The following is an 18661-nucleotide window of genomic DNA, read 5'->3' on the forward strand; positions in this document are numbered from 1 at the left end:
TTCCTAGTATCTTTATGTCCCTCTCCTACTCTGCCTCGTCCTGCCCTCTCTGGCGAGTGTGTCTGGGTGCATTTGTGTTGTGTTGTACACTCACAGGAATCGTTATTAACTCAGCCCAATCATTAGAGAGGTGTGGTTCACACTCTGCCATCAGAACAGCCACTAATTGATGCCTCTTGAAAAATGACATATTCCCTGAAGCATTCAAGGCTGCCCAACAGGCAGAGATTACACCCACCTCTGTGATTAGCACTCTAACCATGCAGACATTGGTGATTGAAGACACATGTTGTTCTTTCTTGACATTATTCCCTTTGGCAATATTCCTAGTATATCCTTTCTCAGTTTATTTTGCCATATAACAGCATTAATCCCATCACATTCCCGAAGATTTCAAAAAACGCTGATTTCTGCAGCTGTGTCCTTTGAGCCCAGTACCTTCTTTCCATACCATCCGTGTAGCATTTTGTTAATGAATGGAATGCATACTTGTGGATTTGGTGAATACTTTTTGTTTCTTTGCTGCAGGAGGGAAATAAACCAGGATCAACTGAGAAGAGGTGTGTGTTGGATGGGGGCTGGGCAGCAAACTAAGGAAATGAGCTTAATTCTTGAGAAAACCAAGAATTAGAGAGTTCTCTACAAAATCAGCAGAAATTAGGCTCTGTATAGCAGGACACTCTCTGTCACTACTTGAGACAATCCACAGCTTTGGAGGAATTTGTCCAATCTTCCCATATCTGGGCAGAAGTTAAAAAATGGGAAAAGACAACAAAAAACTGCTGGAGTAAAAGCTTCATGAGGATAGGAATGAAATCCTTAATCTTCCCTGCCCTTAACAAAGTGCATGTCAATATTGTGTATTCAAAAAACATGTGTTCGTAAATGCATTTCTGGGCAAGTCCTTCAGTGACTTAGTATGGAGTATACGTAACTTGTCCCTGAAGCATCCTAACTTATTATTGGGTTGTAGTGTAGTTAAACCTGAAAAGTAAGTGACATTTTCATGTTGTTACTACCTGCGCATAGTTTCCTAATATCAGTTAGGAAAAAAAAGGAAGAAAGATGAATCCAGATAGAGACTCAAATTCTCAAAGCAGTCAGCACAATTTTCTTCATAACTCCATGTATCATTGTGCCAAATGATAGCATTGTGTGCCTTCCAAATTGGGTTTCTTGGCTTTGGAATGCAGGAATAATTGTAGACTGTGGCTTTATGATTATCAGCCTAAAAGAATTCTAGGGACAAGATCATCCTCAGATTGCTGGTCATCAGCAAGAGGATAAGAAAAGAACCAGAGAACTTGAGTGTCTCATGTCGCAGATTTCTGCCATCTGCCCTTAGAAAATAGGAGCAGTTGGGGTAAAGCCTTTCCAGAGAAAGTCATCAGGGGCCACAAAAGCAGTTGCGTGTGATGAAAGATGGAGAAGATTAAGACTCTGCAGGCAGGTAGAGAAAAACTTGAAATTTCATGCAGGATGGTGGCCTGCAATCATGCAAAATAAAAATTAAGAGCAACAAATATTGAGTCCTTAGGCTCTGCACAGTAACAGGTGATTCACCTATGTTACCTTGTTTGATTTCCATAAACCCCCTATAGAGACAGATATTTCTATCCACTCGCTTTGATAGAAAAATGATTTTTAGACAGGTGGAGTGTCTTGGTTCAGAGTTTCACTGTGGTGGAAACAGGATGTGAATGCTAGCACTGTCCTGAACCCTAGTTCTTAAATATTGCACCATGCTTCGTAACCAGTCTTCGACTACTCAGAATGACGAAGCCTTTTACTAATTACAAAGGAAAGCAATCAATTTTGGGGGAGAGAGAACCTCTTTGAAGGGCATGTATTTTAGCTCAGCGAGCATCAGGATCTCAGGAAGGGGAAAGGATCCCACTAAAGGCACTCGGTGCGTTGGTGGCCCAACTAGCCTCAGATCCATAGTCCTTTGATTCCTGCCCCACACCTTTTCCCTAAACCTATTTCTCCTCTTGCCTTTATCTAATCTTGGATCCCTTTTCCTCATATTCACTCAAGAAAGGCAGGGACTGAAATTTGAGGGAGGGACAAAAAATAAGTGTAGAGGAAAGGCAGTGGAAACTGAGAAAGATGAGGTGAAGGTTAATAGTGAGAATGCTACATAAGGGTGAAAGCAGAACCATCCCACTATGTGAAATATATTCTCTTGAGTTTCTAGAAAACCTTTGGGCTCTTCAAATATAAAATACATCTTCTGTTTCACCTGCCGGGCTGTACTGAACCTATTCCTAATGCCAACACTAATCGGTCCTCATGTAGCTGTGATTACATAGTATCAGGAATACTGGAGACAGATGCTTTTGGTTTAAACCTGGCTCAGCCATTTATCATCTGAGTGGCCTCGAGAAGGTTTATGTAACCTTCCTGTTCGTTCGTTTGTGCGTTCGTTCATTCATTCATTCATTCAAAAATATATGTTGAGCTCCATGTTGGTGCTAGGCTGTACATGAAGTGCTGGAGATCCAGCAGGATACCAGGGATAAAATGTCTTGTCTGCATGGAACTTGTGTGTTACTGGGAAAAGGTAGATAACTGAGTAAACCATGTAGTATATGAGCAGGTCTTTACCAATTTGTAAACAGTGAAGGGGGATGAGGAGATGTTGTCAGGGTTTACTATTACCAGCAATTGTGAAAAGGTCACACTGGAAGGAAGATATAAAGTAATGAGGGGAGAAAAAGCCTTCCAGGTAAGGGGAAGGTGCCCAAGTCTGCAGTACAGCTAGAGGAATAGTTGGGAGGCCAAGGTGGCTGGAGAGGAGTCAGTGAGAGTGAGGGTAGGAGATAAAGACGGTGGTAACAGAGCTGTGTCATGTGGAGCCTTTTCGGCCGGTATAATGACTTTGACTTTGGTTCTGAGTGAGGTGGAAGGTTTTGAGCAGGGGAGTGTCATGATCTTACTCAGGGGTCTAGTTGAGAGTGACAGCCATGGCTTGAGCATACCTGCTGTGCAACCTTATAGATCTATAATGATGCCAGGAAGCAGTGTGAGTGAAGGAGAAGGTAAAGTGGTCAGCTTTTGGATTTATCCTGATGATAAAACCACTGAATTTTGAAGAGAACATGGGGTATGTATGAGAGAGAGGAGTCAAGGTTGACTGGCAGGGTTTGCACCTGACCAGCAGGGTGAATAAAATTGCCTTTGAGAAGGAATAAATTAGGAAGAGTGTGAGCCTCACTTTTTTTATTCAGAGGGTGTTGTATGGGTAATAGAATCAGGACTTCACTTTGGGCATGTCCTGACATGTCTGTCAGAATTCCAAGCAGAGTTGTGGATAGGCCGTCGATCTGAGAGTCTGGAGTTCAGTGAAGTACCTGGGCCAGGAGATGATCTCAGAGTTGTCAGGGTATAAATAGTTTCCTGAGCCTTGGAGTTCGGGGATGCCCCTGCTGAGTCAGTTCACAGAGAAGATAGTTTCAGGACTGAGTTCCAAGATGCTCTTATCTTGAACATTGTAAGAGAGGGGACTCACAGAGGTAGCCACGATGGAGCGGCCAGTGATGACAGGCAAGTTTGGTATCTTAAAAGCCAGGGGAGGGAACTGTCTCAAAGTGAAGAAGGGATGCATTGTCCCCTTTTGTCTCATTTTAACATAGACCACAGTGTGAAGCACGTTTGCTTGTTTTTATTCAAGATTTGCTTGATTCACTGGTGCAAATATGCCACCAGTAATGAATTATCTTGGGAAAAAAATCTCTTTTTTAGTTTCCCTATGAAGTGAAATGAGCAAATTTGGTTATTTGTGTCCTAAAAAATCTGCCAGCCTTGATGCAGTGTGACCTTTTCTGCTTTTGTATGATTACTCAAGTCTAATCAAGACTGAATCCATTCAGGTATTATTTGTATTTATGCCAATCAGAATTTAATGTGTCTTCTGTTTAGTCTATTCAAGTCAAATGCTTTAGAATTTAATATCCTTGTTGAAGGTCCGGTTTAGGTTTCATTTATGAATATCTTCTTTCTCTTATGATGTTTTGTGTTTTTTTTTGTTTTTTTTTTTTTTGCTGTTGTTGTTTTTGTAGCCGTGGAAGAAACCTCCATCTTCAGAAGGCAGTACTGGAACCCGTGTGGAGGTTAAGAACACTATCCCGTTGGTGGTGGCCTGAGGAGACTATCTCAACCCCAATGTTGCCCTGAAATTTGTGTTCAAGATTCAAGAAGATTAGGACTGCTAAGGTATGGAACTTTGATCTTGAGATCTATATGTATATATACACATACATTTAAGGAGATATATATATATATATATATATATATATATATATGTATATGTATATGTATATATATACACACACACACACACCCATACACGTGTGTGTATATATATATATGTGTGTGTGTGTGTGTGTGTGTGTATATATGTGTATATATATTTATATATGTGTATATATGTATATACACATACCCCTCTTCATACCCCATTTCTCTTTCCTTTCTCCTTTCCTCTTTTCGAGCAATGATCTTCTCTCTTGCTACTAACTTTTGGGATGTGGTGGGATGAATAAAGGTACAGTGAGAGAAGCCAAAGTCCACGTGGTCTCCATAATAATGAAGTGACCAGAGGGGAGTGAGACCAGGCATGGGGAGAGGTGTGTGCAGGTGTCTGTGATAGAAAGAAAAGTGAAATGGATCCAGGCGCCTATGTGATAGGACTTCAGGTACAGAGATGAATGAAGAAGGTGTGCTGTGGAATACACTGGTAATTCCTACTTTCAGTGTCCACAGGACACTTTTGGCAAAGCTTTGTATTATTTCTTAAGATCTTTGGGAGGACCTGCCTTAATATTTATTTTGGATACATACCAATGTTGAGGCAAGTTTGAATAAGGAGATTCCATTTTTTTTTTATGGTTGCAGTGATAATCACTGTGTACATATACAGGCATATGTGTAATACATATGTATTATATGTATTATATATACATATGTATTATATATGTATATTGTATTATAATATAATACATATGTATATATATTATAACACATATATATTATAATACATATGTATACATACATATGTATTATAATATATATATACTATATATATATATATATATATATACATATATATATATATAATTTGTGGAGTGGTGTGTAAACTCTCTCTCTCTCTCATTCTCTCTCTCTCTGGATGGTGAGAGAGGAACAGATGGAGGGAGGAGAGAGAGAAACCTACAGAAACTACCATTAATGGCACGTTTACTGTGTTAGGCATTGTTCTGTAAGCTCGGGGGGAAAATCACAAGTATAAGTGATAACAGCCATCTGGAATAGGGATTTCTGTTCTGGGAAAACAAAAGAACTATAAGTAAAAAGGTTTTCTGAGACTCTGTACCAAGGAAGGGCCAATGGGCAGACACTCTCAGACATATTGGAGTTTACATCTCTATGCTCACTACTGTAGAGAATAGTAGTACAGCACACACAGCTGGGTATGCCCTGTGGAAATGCGGTTTAACAGCCTGGGGCCACATGACATGTCTAAGAGAAACTGGAGAACATCTCCGACAATTCCATTGATAACTCATTGCTGTCATTTTAATTGCCTTCAAAGACAAAACCCTCATACCCCAAAGGCTTTGGAAATGGGGAGAACAGTTGTAGCTAAGGTGTTGGTTGGTTCCCTTCTCTGGCACAGAGGACTCCCCATAGGTCAACAGCTGGGCAAGGTAGAGTTCTAGAGCTGATGAAAATCAAACACGTTCCAGCCTTAGGCCTGCTTTCAATGTATCTTCGACTTTCTCGCTGCTGAAAGAAATGTGGTAGATACTTTGCGTTGATTCTGAAAAGACCTTCTTTTAAGGAGGAAGTACATTTACTTTCTCTCCAGTTTTCGTAAAATCCTCCAAGGCCCGTGCAGAAATGATTAAGGTCTGATGCTCACGCTGCTCACAGCACCTCTGAAAAGAGTGCTGAGGGGCTGGTGACAGTGGGAGGGTGGCATTTGAAACTCCTCTCTTCCCTTTATTCGGGGGATTTGTTATGTTTTTCAAAGAAGGAAAAATAATTTATCTCCTTCACGAAGGGCACCTTCAAAGCAGTTCACATCTAAATATTATTTATGAATTAATTTCCCATTAACATGGTTTCAAAGGCTAACTAGGTAATTGAACAATCAGAAAAAGAAGTAACATCCCTTCTTTGGGTTCTTGCACAAATCCCAACATTCTGCCTAAGAGATGCATCATTGTGGTATGGCCCTCTGCTCGCATGTGCTTGATCTGTTGGAAAGAAAAGCTCAAAAAGCTGTTCTGTGCTAGTCATAAAAATCTAGAGAAGCGTGGGGGTTTGGGTTGGGATTTTGATGACTGAGTTCTTTGAGTGTGTTGATCTTCAGAACCTGCCTCTGTTCTGTCAGTAATATTCACCTAGACGCTAACCACTTAAAACATAAATTCAGAGAAAGTTTTAAAGGACTTGGCTGTAAAAATGTTCCTGGTTTAGAGACCAATCAACTCTTCAGGGGAAAATAAAACTTTCTCTGATTGTTGGCGGAGGCCACAGGGAGAAGAATGCGCTTTGCGGTGCGGGTACATCACGGGGCTAGATTCAGCTGTAGCGTGCGCAGGTATGTGCGTGCCCCTGCTCACAGACCAAAATTGAATTTCCAGGAAGGAAGGAGGAAATGAGGCAGTGTTGGTACATCAATCTACTGTAATGTTTCCTGGCTCCCATGCTCCAGTGCATTCGGCAGATTTTTCAGATGTCTTTTCAAGTGAAGACAGTGTAAATTAGTGGCTGTGGTCACACACTTTAGAAAAGGCAAATCAAGCTTCTGTATGAACATTAGGAAAGCCATTTAATTTTTTTTTTTTTGAAACCAGTGCTGCTCAAAGTGCAGCCCAGACACCAGCAGCCTCCACGTCACCTAAGCTTGTGAGCCATGCAAATTCTCAGGCCTTTCCCTAGACTTACTAAATCAGAACATCTTAAATTGAGGTCCAGGAATGTATGTTTCAACAAGTCTTCAAGAGAATTCATATGTCTTGCTAAAATTTGAAAACCACTGCTAACCCTGTTCCTTGAGCTCTGAAAAAAGAGTTTTAGAAAATCTTGGGTCTAAAAACTGGGGTACTCTCAGAAAATCGGTACACCTAAGTGTATGTGTATATGCGTATGTAAACACTCACACACATGTATTTATAAATACATCCATATGGCAATGAAAGAGAGAATAAAACCTTTATCAAATGCCAAAAGCAAAGTGTACTTGGCTTTCATTATTGCATCTGACATAAGGAAAAGTTAAAAAATAGATAATAATAAAAAGTAATGTTAGATTGGCTGCCATTGTAAATAAATGGATCAGTAGACCAGAATTCTGCATTAGACCCACACATGTGCAATCAGCTGGCCTTCAACAAGAGCACCACATGAGTTCAGTGGGATAAGAAAACTGCTTTAAGAAATAGTGCTGGAATACCTGGATATTTACTTGAAAAAATAAAGAATCTAAACCCCCACCTAGTCCCGGACATAAAAAGCAACTTGAGTCAAATTGCACACTGAACAATGAAAGCTAAAACAACAAACATAGTAGAAGAAAAATGAAAATACCTTTCTAACTTCAGAAGGCAGGTTTTCTTTTTTAAAGGACACAAAAGCACAAGACATAAGAGGGAAAAAATACACTGAACTTCATGAAAACTAAAAACATCTATTCACTGAAAAAAATTAAGAAAATAAAGAGATGCCCCACAAGACTGGGAGAGCATATTTGTAACACATATATCTAACATGTACATAAAAAGCACTTCATACAGTAAGATATAGAATGGCCAATGAACAGAAGCAATGGCATCTGACATAACGTGTCATCAGTGTGATGCAAATTAAAAACGTAAGATCCCACTACATTACCTGTCAGAATGGCTAAGATTCAAGGCGTGCCAACACCAAAACTTAATCAGTCTTGACAAATGTTTTTCAAGACACAGAACCTTCTGTCACTGCAGAAATTTCCCTCATGTATGAGCAAATGGAGCTCTCATATGTAAAATGTTCCAACCACTTGGAAGAATTATCTGGCAGTTTCTTAGAAAGTTACACAACTGTCTTCCCCGAGGGCCAGATATTCTAGTCCTAAATATTTATTCAAGAGGCTTGAAAACCTTTGTTTACACCTGTTAATAGCAGCATTTTTAATAATAATTTCATGCTGAAAGTGACTCAGATGTCCACCAACAGGAAATTGGATCAGCTCTGGTATATTTGGAAAATGAAATGCTATTTAGCGATAAAAAGGAACATTCTACAGATAAACATAATAACATGAATGGATCTCAAAAATAGCATGATTAAAATTAAATAACAAAAAATACTTATTTTAGGATTTATGTGAAGTTGTAGAATGATCAGAACTCACCAATGATAGAAATTGTTCAGTGCTCAGTTCTGGTGTGATATGATTACCTACCTAATTTAGAATGGTACATGAGGGAAATTTCTGGAATGACAGAAAGGTTCTGTGTCTTGACAAACATTTATCAAAACTGATTAAATGGCACATTCACTAAGCATTTCACTATAGGTAAATCACGTATGTAAAAATGCATAAAATATTGTTTTTAAACTCCCATTTATTAAGTGCTTAGTCAGAAGTGCTATTTTTAGTATGTGGCCTCATTTAATCCTTGAAACAATTCTAGGCTTGGTGTGACTTTTCCTAATTGACAGATGGGGAAGTGCATCCTAAGAAATGATAATTAATTCCAAGACCTACTGCTTGGTTGCAGAAGCTGAATTCAAGGGTAGGTCCTGTTGTCTCCAAAACTCATCTTAGCCATCATGTTATACCTTCAGCGTAAGTGTCTCTGGCTCCATTTTAATTCTAGATCCACTGTGAAGGCAGTCTTCCCCTGGAAGAAGTTTCCAGAATGCCCAATGAAGGACACTAGTTATTAAATACATGAATTTGTTATTTTCTTGATAACTTTTCACAAAGTGAATAGAAAATATTATTTGCACCCTCAGGGATCCTTGCTTTAGAGTATTCTAAAAAAGGCCTGTTTTGTCAGTGTGATCTTTCTTGATTATGGAACATAATGTAAAGCAGTACCACAAAGTGTAAAATATGTGGTTTAGGAAACACTATGTAATGACAGGTAGAAGCACTGTCATTTAATCAAGAGCCCTAGAGTGAGCCTGCCTGGGTTCAAGTGTGGGCTCCTCCTCTTTCTGAATAAAGGACCAGTGGTGAGTCACTTAGCTCTCAGCCTCAGTTTCTTCATTTGTGGGATGGGGATGATTCTCATGTATTTTTGGTAGAGTTACAGTGACGATTAAGTGAAATCATGCTTGTAAAGTGCTAGTATGTGTTGGTTTCTTTTAATCCATATAAATATGAAGCTGCTGTTTTTGGTTTAAAGATCACATGAGCAATGACCCTCCTGAGTAAGAGAATTAGCATTACCTTCCATTTAATGTGGCCTCTCTGAGTCAGTGTGTGTATTCCTGTGTACACTTAACTAAAGCTGAAAGCAAACTACTGTAGTTTTCTAACAACTGGATCATTTTAATTATAAAAATTGAGAAACTCTGGAAAAAGTTGATCCTGTTGTCAAAAAAAAAAGTTTAAATAGTATGTAGGAAATTGTATTGACAGAGAGCTGTCATTAAATGTGGATGTTACAGTTTGTCCAGAGTGATTGAAAGGAAATCTGAAGCTACTTAACATGGCTAATGGATATCAGCAAGGTTAATTATCATGGGAACACTGAAGAGCTGAATTTCTCTGTGTACATCTCTGATTTGTGGTACTGTCATATTATTATTATTTTTTTTTTTTTGTGATACTTGGACATCAGTCTGTATTTTAGCTGTGCTCTTGAAAGTCTCAATTTCCATGGTCAAATTTAAAATCCAGAGATACTACAAATAGGTGCAAGCTAACAGTGCTTTTCCTACAAAATACAAATTAGTTTATTACCACCTGCCTATGTCAGTAGAAAATCTCTACACACTTCTGAAAGATGTTATGAAAGGGAAATTTAAAACTGCTTTTGAGGATAGTTTTTGGTCATTGTTTCTGATTGTCACCACTAAGTGTGGGAAGGTGGGTGGCTTAGGAAAACTCTTCAGAAATTGTCAGGGTGTGTGTGATGTGTGTGTGTTTGTGTCTGTGTGTGTACAAACATGTATTTCCCTTTTGGGATATTTTTCCCCAATAAAGTCTTATGCCGGTTTTTGTACAAGTGTGAGTATTGATGTGGATCACTTGGGCACTTACCTGTTTCCTTCAGAAGTGGAAATGGTGGTTTCTGTATTTTGTGTGCCTCCCAGCACATTAGCAGAAAGGTGGCTAACTTATCAAGTCTTCTGATGGCCCTTCTCATGGTTTGCTTCAGCTCTCATTGGATTGCCTTTAACATTCATCACACATCAACATTTCATCTCTGGTAATAAACATCTTGCTGTCAGAAATGAAAGCATTAGCAGAGATACTTCCTTGTGAAAGAAAGAGAATCTTGCTGGAGAGCCCAAGTGTTGCTTTCTGAAGCTGGCTTTATCTCTTTAAGCAATTTATTCCAACCACATTCTTGAGCAGAGGCGTCCTGCCGAGTTTGCTACTTGGTATCTGTAGGACACCTACCCACTTTTGCCGTTGGTTCTCAGTTTCCTCATATGGAAAATGGGGGTTCAGATCACATAAGCCTAAGGATATTCTCAATTTCAGTAAGTAGTCCAGTTTCACTTCAAATAAATGAGTAATTAATGGTATTACAGCTACATACTCTAGACCTGTTTGACACCTGTCTGTAAGGCTCAATTCTAAGATGGAATATGAAGGTCCAAACAGCTGGAGACGAAGAAATTTAAAACTTCTTCACCAAACTTCTTGTTGAATTTTGTTTTTGTGTAAGTTGTTACACATTTTTACTGGGTTCATTTAAACTAAACAAAACGGTTCAACCGTTCTCCCACCTCTCACTCCCTGCCTCTTACAATCGCCAATCTGTTCTCCATGAGCTTGGGTGGTGGTTGTTGTTGTTGTTGTTGTTATTTTTTAAGTGAGATTATGCAGCGTTTGTCTTTCTGTGCCTCACTCATTTTCATTTGGTATAATGCCCTCAGTCTCTATTCACGTTGTTGCAAATGACAAAATGTCATTCTTTTATATGGCTGAGTGATGTTCCATTATGTATTGCTACCATAGCTTCTTCATCTGTGTATCCACTGACACTTGGGTTGTTTCCTTATCTTGACTATTGGAAATAATGCTGCAGTGAACATGGGGGGTGCACATGTCTTTTCCAATTATCTGGTTTTCTTCAGATAAACTCAGAAGTAGAATTGTTGGATCATAGGGTATTTCTTTTTTTATTTACTTTTTTAATGCTTATTTATTTTTGAGAGAGTGAGGGAACATGCAAGGGGCAGAGAGAGAGGGAGGCATAGCATCTGAAGCAGGCTCTATGCTATCAGCCCAGAGCCCAATGCGGGCCCTCGATCCCATGATCTGTGAGATCATGACCTGAGCTGAAACCAAGAGTCGGATGTTTAACTGACTGAGCCACTCAGGTGCCCTGGTATTTCTATTTTTAATTGTTTGAGCAATTTCCATACTGTTTTCCATATAGTTTGCACCAGTTTGCATTTCCATCAATAGTGCACAAGGGTTATCTTTTTTCCACATCCTCACCAATGCTTGATGTATCTTGTCTTTTTGGTAATAAGCATTCCAACAGATGGGAGGTGGTGTCATCTTCTTGTGGTTTTGATTTGTATTTCCCTGATGATTAGTGACCTTAAGGATGTTTTTGTGCCCCCATTGGGCATCTAGGTCTTTGGAAGAATGTTTATTCAGATCCGCCCATTTTTTAAATGAGATTTTTTGTGTGTTTGTTGTTGATTTGTAGAGGTTTTTTTTTTTTTAATCTCTTTTGAATATTAGTCCCATATCAGTCACATGATTTGTAATGATTTTCTCCCATTCAGCCTGTTGCCTTTTTATTTTGTTGATGGTTTCTTTGCTATGTAGGAGATTGTTAATTTGATGTCATCGTACTTGTTTGTTTTTGCTTTTGCTGCACTTGTTCTTGGCGTTAGTTTTGAAAACATCATCACCGAGCTCTATGTCAAGGTGTCTTTTGGTTGGCAGTCAAAGAATTGGGGCTCCAGACTAGTACCTAAGCTCCTTCCTGGGAGACACTGGCAAGCTGGAGCGAGCAAGAGGCTACCAAGACAGTGTCCACAGCTTATGTTGTTTGAGAGGAACTCCCTAGGCCACTCAGTTGTGCCAAACCTGAAGTCTGCCTCTGCATCTGAAGCTCCATAACAAGGAAAACAGCCTCCTTCACAACAAGACTAGTGGCTATGCCTCAGTCCACTCTGCGCTACCCTGGGAGCAGTAGCCTACCAAGAGCCATCTTGCCGATTACTACAGTCTTGTGGGACTTAGGAATGCAAGCCCCTCTGACCGCTAGGACCAGTGATCAAGGGGAGTCTCCTGGGTGTTAGCTGAAAAAAACCGGCACTAGATGCATACAAATCTCTCCCCTTCCATAGATGTGTTCTGGAACACAACAAGGTGAGCATGAAGATTGCGCCCACCCTTCAAGGTCTGTGGAAGGCCTTGTGAGTTTAATTAGAAGCCTGTTCCTCAGACCACAGTCATGATGATTAGCAGTAGACCTCCACAGAAAAGACCAGGCTGATGGGTCTGGTGCCTCTTGGTGTGCCCTGGGGGTGGCAGCTGTTTAAGAGCTCTTTCTCTGTTGGTTACAGTCCTTGGGGACCTATAAGCATAAACCCTACTAGCCACAAGGTAGGCAATGTAGAGGGGCCCCCTGGCAGCAGTCACACTAATTAGGGTGCCGGAAGGGGTTATGAGCTCCTTTCTGGGTGATGCAAATTATATTCTCATGTGACCAGGAATACAAGCTCCCCATGGCATCCAGTGCTAGACAGTCTATCCCCTGAGCAGCAGCTGCCAAAATCAGGGCACCAGCTGCATGAAAAAGGCTCCCTTCTGGGTGCTCTAGCACAGCAAAGGGAGAGCATAAAGATGGGCACCTTCCAGTCTCAATCCACAGAGCGTTTTCCAGCACGTCTCAGACATGTGTGTTAAACTAGATGTCTGCCCTCCAGTCCAAGGTTTTAGTATAAGCAGGTAAGCCTCCTTCACTTGAAGTCCAGGTGCCATCAGCTGCCTCTGAGTTGGGCCCTGGGGAAAGTGAGTCAGAGCCCACTTTGTGGCCCTTTAAGAGATGTTTCTCAGATGCCACTCTCTTGAGAGTCTCTAGATATGAGTCGTGTTGGATTTCAAAACGACATGTTTTTGGCTTGACTCTTGAGTGCATGTCTTGAAAGTTGATGTGCATGATGGAGAGTTTGAATCCTTTGCTCCTCAGGGAGAAGCTTTGGGTTTTGGGTTAGCTTCCAGTGCCAGGGATGGCGTTGATGGTGAGATAGTGTCTCAGCATCTCTGACCGGCTTTCACGTAGTTTTCTTCTCATTTTCCTGATGTACGGTCATCACTCAGCCAGGCTGTAGGTATTTTAAGAGGAAATTGTTTCATATGTAGCTGTAGACTCCGTGTGTTCATGACAGGAGGTTCAGAATCTTCCTGTGTCACCATCTTGAATGGGAACCTAGTTGTTGAATTTTTGCTCTCACTGTATACCCTGAGATGTTAGAATACCATTCAGAAAGTCTTCTTTGGGATATTTTACAGAGGGGGAAATTGAGGAACCAAGATATTAAGTAACTTTCTGGAAACCATCCCGGTAGAATAAGAAACTCTCTGATCTTTGGGTTAGGCCCTTAAAATGTGCGATGGGCCCAACTCCATTCACAGAATGTTTCATCCTGCCCTGAAGCTTACCCATTACAAGAAACCTGCTTCACTGCTCTTTGATTCTGCTTCCCAATGTGGTAGCACCTTTTTGCCTGTATGTTTTGTTTCTAATTCAAAGAGCTACCGTTTTAGGAATAGTCTCCTTTTGACAGTTGCTGAGGAAAAGATGTGTGTTTCTCCCCTTGAGCATGATGTTTTGCAGTCTGTCTGTTTACTTGAGCTGAATTTTACCCAAGGCCTTTGAAACTAACAAAATCTGAGTCGTTGCCGTGTTCAGAATCTTGTACAGATTGAGGTCGCCTTTGCCAGGTTAAAACACCTACACAAGCCCACCACTCTCACCAACAATGACAATGACAAAATGGCCCTTTTAACTTTTCCTGCAACTGGGCACGGTGTTTTTATAACTATGCAGATATAACCTAGGTTAGGAATCTACGAACTGCAAATTCGCAACTACCGATGATCTTTCTTCTCAGAAGGACTTTCTCTTCCACTTGCTTCTTCTTCCCCTTTGCTGCTAAACCTACCCCCCACTTTGCCATTTCTTTTTCATGACAGTTTTTCATATGTTCACACCAGCATTTTCTTGATCTTGAGCTTGAGTTGCAAAGGTGATCTATGCCTATCCCATGTTTGTTGTGAGGATCAGATGGGAATAATTGTGAAAATACTTTGAAAATCCCCCCTGAAGAACTGTCCAAAGACCTTGATGTGCAATACACAATCTTCCTGCTCGATTCTGTCTGTGCAGCAGCTCTTTCTGCTGTTCGCTCACCCTCTCCGTACCCCCAGCCTTTGCACCTGCTGCAGTGACCTCTGTTTTCCTAGAAATGTGCTCTGTCTTTTTAAACTACCACTTCTTTGTACCTACTGGTCCTTTTGCCTATAGTGGCCATCCCTACTCCCCCACCAAAAAACAATCTGAAGCGTTACTCATTTTTTAAGATCCAATTCACTGGAAGCCTTCTGGGACTCCCCTGAGCCATGTGTCAGTTCTTCTCTGACTCCTTGGCACTTTATTTCAAGGCTTCATTATCACTGTTAGGATGAAAGAGGTCACTGTGCTTGTGTTTGGAAATCACTCTCCTTCAGTGGAATCCATCCTTGCTTTTCTGAATGTATCTGCAGCTTCCCAACTCTTCCCATAAAATGGTGAGTACTTAACAGGCATGGGAATGGATAGAGGGTGCTTAAGTATATCATAGAATGGATTCAGTTTAAACATAGGTCAGTTTCTCCTGGATGATTGGTTACTTTTGGATTGCTAAATTTTCTTTTTGGTTGTTTTCTATTTTTGTTGTTGGTTTCTATCTACTTCTGATTTTTCCATCCGTATAATCTTTTTTGGAGGTCTTCTATTATTTTCTTTCTAGCTACACTACCTACTCTGATTATTTGTCTCTCTTACACAGCACTGTGCATGGCAGCCTTTCTCAAGTCTTCACTCTGACTACAGGATTGGTGCCCATGTTGCATGTGCTCCAACTGTCCTTTCCTGTGCCCTGTGCAAACATCACTCACCAATCCCAGCTCAGAGCCCTAGAATCCTACATCACTCCAGAAAACAACTGATCATAGCATGGAAAGCAAAACCTATTTGCCAGTTCTGGACTGGGAGATTTCCTTTCCAGAGCTTCCATTTACTCTTTGCAAGGTTGGGACCTGGTTGCTTAAAGACTGAATGCATTTAATTACTCCTTGCCTTCCATGTATCTAAACCATAGCTCCTTCCTTGAGAGATTATAGGTTTTAGGATTTGGGAAAAGTTTAACAAGCTATCAATTTGCTCCATTGGACTTGAGAAGCCAAGAAGCACTTGTGAACATTTGGAATATCTGAAGAGCTGTTTCTGTAGTTTGAATTTGATAGAAATCAATGTTAATGTCCCTGGAGATTATTCAGGTTTTTGAAGAAAAATTACTCTTTTAACAGAGGGTTTTCAAAATATTTTAGACTCATGAGGCTAGATTTAGTGGTAGAGACCTCTTCATTGTGTTTTCTGACAGGTGATGGTCTCATCTGCAAATAACATTTTGATGTCATTATTGTGGGTCTAACAAAGAATATAGGAAAGTCTGATGAAAAATTGATTTATAACTATAATAGAGCTGATAAAAGCTCCCTTCCCCAGAAACAGAAATATAATCCATTCATTGTAGTCTCTAATTTTCTGACATCTTTCTTCAATCACATTCCCTTCTATCCATGACTATGATTAAGCCACAAAATTTCTTCCCCCAAACAATGACCACATGTAAATATAGATGGTGCTTATGTAATTTCAGGATGTGTTTGTATCCACTTAGCCCCATCAATGGATTAAAAGTTCAGAACTCAACCTATATTTATGTAGAAGGTATTCTCACCCTAGTTAATTAGTTTGTGGCTTTAATCTCCTCCTTTAGGAGTGAAAATACACACATAAAATAGGAAGAGAGGCCAAGTTCCCATGAAAGCAAGTATGTGACCTATAGGAGGGATAATAAACATAGAAAGCCACCAGAAATAATCTTTGGCATTTAATGATATTCACAACATTGATATCTAGGGTTTTACTGGAAGCTGTAGGATTGAGCTCAACCAAATGTGTCTGCTTCCCTCTATATAGTTAAACCCCAATTGGGAAAAAGGATGGGAGAAGGGATAAACAGTATATAAAACTTCAAAATATCTTTGGAAGATTTATAAAGGAAATGCAGTGTTTTGATATATAAAACATAGCTCAGTAAAGATATCAGAGGAAAACGCTCAGTAGAGCTCTAAAAATGGGAAATACGCCAAAGTACGGGCATAAAGGAGGAAAGAAGGGAAAAGAAGGGCATAATTAAAAATCTGCCTGTGGTGTGAATTTTGGTTTGTCTCTTCTCTATTGCTTCTCATTAACAGAGCTGATAAAATCATTTTAACCTTAAGCAAAACAAACTGGAAAGGATCCTTTCTGAAGACACTGAGTGAGCTTCCTATGTAGAGCTCTTCAATTGGATGGGTGTCCTAGGAAGGAAGGTCCTTTGCCTTAAACCTTTCAAAGGCATCCTAAGCCTGAGATGAATTTCCTGCTTGTCCAGCTTTGAGGAAACCCAGGCAGTGCTGTGGCTCTGTCATACCCATAGAATGGCCAGCCAGGTAGCCATCTTATTCATGGGTAGAATCTAGTAGTAAGACTTGAACATAAAAGAGTGTTATAGAGTATGTACATTAAACTTACCTCAATTCAATTATGTGTGGTCAGAATATTGAGAAAAATAATTTAACCGTTCTTCTCAATGAGAGCATGTTCTAGGCTGACCGTGAGATGGGGCACATATTTGCTAATTTATTAAATCTCACTTCTTTCATGATTTTATTTATTTTTTAATGTTTGTTTATTTATTTTGAGAGAGGGAGAGAGCATGTACAGAGGAGGGTCAGGGAGATAGTGAGAGACAGAGAGAGAGAATCCCAAGCAGGTTCCCTCCTGTCAGCTCAGAGCCTGAGCGGAGCTCCATCTCACATACCACAAGATCATGACCTGAGCCAAATCAAGAGTCAGATGCTTAACCAACTAAGCCACCCAGGTGCCCTTCATGGTTTTCAGAGGGTGGCCATCTCCCTGTACTGAATATAACTCGACTTCTAAAAATACATAAGGTAATTATTTCATATTGTGTTCAATTTGATTTCTTCCCTAGAGGAAGACCTTTGTGATATATTTATTGTGAAATATTGGACACTTTTCTACTGGCATTCCAAGGGTTATTTTCACTGTAAATGAATTTCGCCTCAAATACGGGTTCTGTATTCTAATCCTTATGTAAGATGACTACACTGTAAAACAGAGGAAAGTTTATCTATAATAAAATAGTTAACTCACTCTCCCCATTCCTTTTTTAAAATCCGTTTTCCTGAGAAAACATATTGTGAGTGAATAGTTTGGATTTTGAACATACACATTCCTATAACCACAGCCACAATCAAGATGTTGAAACATTTGTATCACTAGAAAGTTCCATCAGTCCTGATGTTTCCCTCCTCATGTTTCTGAGGCAACAGTAATCTCCACCTTCAATATTTCTTAAAAATGGCCATCTATGCAATATTCTCTTGTCTCTTGCTTCTTTCATTCAGTGTGATGATTTGGGGAAATACTCATGTTTTTAGGTGTATTAGTAGGTTGTTCACTATTATTTATCATCAGTATCATTGTATGAATATATCTTATCTTGTTCTTTCTTTGATAGATGTCTGGGCTGATATCAGTTTGGAAATATTATGAATCAGGTTCTTATGAACATTTGTGAACCAATCTTGGGAGATGAATCTTAATTTCATAGGGTAAATATAAAGGAATGGAATTTCTAAGTCATGGGATACATGTATATTTACTTTTATAAGGAACCACCAAATTGTTCTTCAGTGTACTTCACTCCCACTTTTTATTCTCACAAGAAATGCGTGAGATCCAGTTGTTCTGTCGGCTAACAATTGTATTCTTAGCCTTGTTAATTTTAACTGTTCTAGTTAATGTGAAATTATACCTCCTTTTAACTTGCATTTCTGTGTTGACTAATAATGTTAAGCACTTAAGTTTCTGCTTCTTGGTCATTTGTATCTCTTTTGTAAAGGGTCTGTCGAAGTCTTTCGTCCAATTTTTAATTGCATTGTCTTTTTAATTATTATAAGAATTCTTTATTTTTTTTACATTTTATTTTTTAGAGAGAGTGTGTGAGTGGGGGAGGGACAGGGAAGAGGGAGTGACTGAGAGAGAGAGAGAGACAGACAGAGAGAGAGAGAGAGAGAGAGAGAGAGAATATATCTCAAGCAGGCTTCATGCTCAGCTCAGAG

The 18661-nt window shown here is 39.7% G+C and overlaps 1 protein-coding gene across 1 annotated transcript in view; it reads left to right on the top strand.

The window, feature by feature from the left end:
• Window positions 1–18661, top strand: part of SGCD (sarcoglycan delta) — a 939939-nt gene that overhangs the window by 373645 nt on the left and 547633 nt on the right. Inside the window, exon 2 of the mRNA XM_019464511.2 lies at window positions 4062–4215. The gene's annotated coding sequence lies outside the window, so the exon portion shown is untranslated. The remainder of the gene's footprint in view (window positions 1–4061; window positions 4216–18661) is intronic.

This window comes from Panthera pardus, unplaced genomic scaffold (genome assembly GCF_024362965.1).
Source record: "Panthera pardus isolate Hobbes unplaced genomic scaffold, ASM2436296v1 HiC_scaffold_2, whole genome shotgun sequence".
Lineage (NCBI taxonomy): Eukaryota > Metazoa > Chordata > Mammalia > Carnivora > Felidae > Panthera > Panthera pardus.